Source organism: Seriola lalandi, unplaced genomic scaffold (assembly GCF_002814215.2).
Source record: "Seriola lalandi dorsalis isolate HSWRI2012SDOR001 ecotype SW California unplaced genomic scaffold, Sedor1 jcf7180002050021, whole genome shotgun sequence".
Lineage (NCBI taxonomy): Eukaryota > Metazoa > Chordata > Actinopteri > Carangiformes > Carangidae > Seriola > Seriola lalandi.
In genome coordinates this window covers 1,794-4,218 of record NW_019520574.1, presented here as the reverse complement: position 1 = coordinate 4,218, position 2,425 = coordinate 1,794, and the positions used below count along the sequence as shown (strand labels likewise).

The following is a 2,425-nucleotide window of genomic DNA, read 5'->3' as shown; positions in this document are numbered from 1 at the left end:
TGTGTGTGTGTGTGTGTGTGTGTGTGTGTGTGTGTATATGTTGAACAGTCATGCATGTGATTTTTCCAGTTGAAGATTTTCCAGTTCCTGACCTCCATCATACCACAGCACCCTGGAAACTATTCCAGAGCTTGTGGAACCGGCTGTAGAACCTCTGGGACTCCAGTCAGGAACCTTGAAACCTCCTGGAGTCTCAGGGAACCCCGTTATAGACATCTGGCAGCTCCTCCCCGACGCCTGGTTCCTCCTTAACGACCTCTGACACTCCTGGACTCTGACCGAGGACCGGAGCTGACGGAGAACGTCACTGAGCCCTGGAGTCTCAGCAGTTCTTCTGAAAACCTCCTGTAGAACCTGCCAAAGAACCTCCATCACGATTGTAAGAGCCTCCCTCTCTCTAAAGCTCCTCAACAAACTCTCGGAATAACACCAACAGCTCAGAACCTCCTCAAGAACCTCTGAAACTCCAAGAACCTCACCAACAAGCCTGTGATCATCTTCAAGTAGCTTCAAAACTTCCTGGACCTCAGCAACAAATCTTAGAACCTCTTGAAGAACCTCTGAAACTCAGGAGCCGGTGACTCTCAGAATTTACCTGAGGACCTCTGTGAAACTCCTGGAACCTCCCTAACGACTCAGAGATCCTCCTGAAGAACCTCCAGAACACTTGCAATTTCACAACCAAATAAAGAACCTCGGAAATCACAGAACCTCACCACAGACTGGTAGAACCTGCTGAAGAACCTGTGAACATCCAGGAGTTTGAGCTGTGAAGAGAACCTCCGCTCTGATCCTTAGAACCTTTGCAAGAACGTCTTCTGAGAACAAGTCAGGACCTGCTGGAACTTTCTCCAGGACTCCTGGTCTTCTTTGAACCCGGTCCTAGAACCAGTTACCACGGAGATCAAGAACCTTGTTCACCATCACGTCCACGCTGCATCAAAAATAAAACATTGATATTATTACTGACAATAATGAACGGTTTCCATGGTAACAGGAAATGAACATGCTTCAGTCTGGTCATGAGTGTTTCAAGTTAATTAGAAGAATAATATTGAGACAGACTGAGTGACTAATAACCCTTCTCACACACACACACACACACACACACACACACACACACACACACACCCACACACCCACACACACACACACACACACACACAGAGTTACAACCTTCAGAAAACTGAGAACAAGATCCTGTGTGTGTGGCAGAGAGACAGGCAGAGAGGCAGACAGACGAACAGATAGACAGAGAGGCAGAGAGACAGACAGGCAGGCAGATAGACAGTCTCTCAGAGTTAACACTCCAGCAGCTACAGGACGTCTCTCTCGTGTCCTCACAGGACGATGTGAAACACGCTGTGAGGACACTGAGGCTTTAACATCATAAATCAAGGTGTCATCGTTACCATGACGACAGAAACAAAGGACTGAGTGGTTTACTGGAGATGAACACGATGACGATGCGTGGTGATCAGCTGATCCTCACAGAGCTCTACAGTGAGTCAACATGGAGCATCAGAGAGGAACCTGGACTCATGGGTCAGACCTTCGCTGACCTGCAGCAGCCAACAGCAACAAACAGGAAAACATGGCTGATGATTAGTGGTTTGCTAACGTTGTTATAGAGAGAGCACAGAGAACAGACAGCGGCCATTTTGTTTTTATTGTATCACTCTTCAGTGAAACGTCCTGTAGCTGTTGAATTCTTCCTGAAGACAAACATGATCTCTGAGGGGGAACACGGCTCAGAGGTTGTTGTTCCTCAGTCGGCCGTTCTCTATCATTTGAAAAAGTCTTAATTTACCCAGAATTCATTGCACCACAGTCTGGCTCACTCGATCAGAGTGAGAGCTGCTGAAGCTCAGAAACCTCAGTCACAAACTGAGAAGATCAAACAGATACATTGAATTTATTGATTGATTCTGTTTGATGTGGATCACTGATTATAGATTATAGTCTAGATTGTTTTGACGTTGTGGGTTTGAAACTTACATCCAAATGTTTAAATATGTTTTTACCTGATTAATGAATCACATCAGATTAAAAACAACAACAACATATATGTTTAAGTGTCACAGCTTCAATCCTCCGTCTCCATGTGTCTGCTCAGTGTCTGGACCAACGTCTCACTCATCAATAATAATGATGATGAAGACTCATGTTCTTCTATCTGAGGACCGGAGCCTGGTCTGGGTCTGGGTCTGGATCGGCACATGGGATCAGTTATAGACAGATATAGAATAACTGTGGACTGATCCTTTAAGAATCAGCTCAGTCATTTTGATGTTATTGAACTTCCATATGTTTTCCATCCAGCAGGATCGTCTAATTGATCCACTCTGGAAACTATTTCTGACGAGCTCTCAGTCCGGAGGTGTGTGTGAGTGTGTGTGTGTGTGTGTGTGTGTGTGTGTGTGTG

The 2,425-nt window shown here is 45.6% G+C and overlaps 1 long non-coding RNA gene across 1 annotated transcript in view; it reads right to left on the bottom strand.

The window, feature by feature from the left end:
- Nucleotides 1–2,399, bottom strand: part of LOC147819728 (uncharacterized) — a 4,456-nt gene extending 2,057 nt beyond the window's left edge. Inside the window, exon 1 of the long non-coding RNA XR_015436676.1 lies at nucleotides 93–2,399. This is a non-coding gene — a long non-coding RNA (uncharacterized LOC147819728). The remainder of the gene's footprint in view (nucleotides 1–92) is intronic.
- Nucleotides 2,400–2,425: the final 26 nt, after the last annotated feature.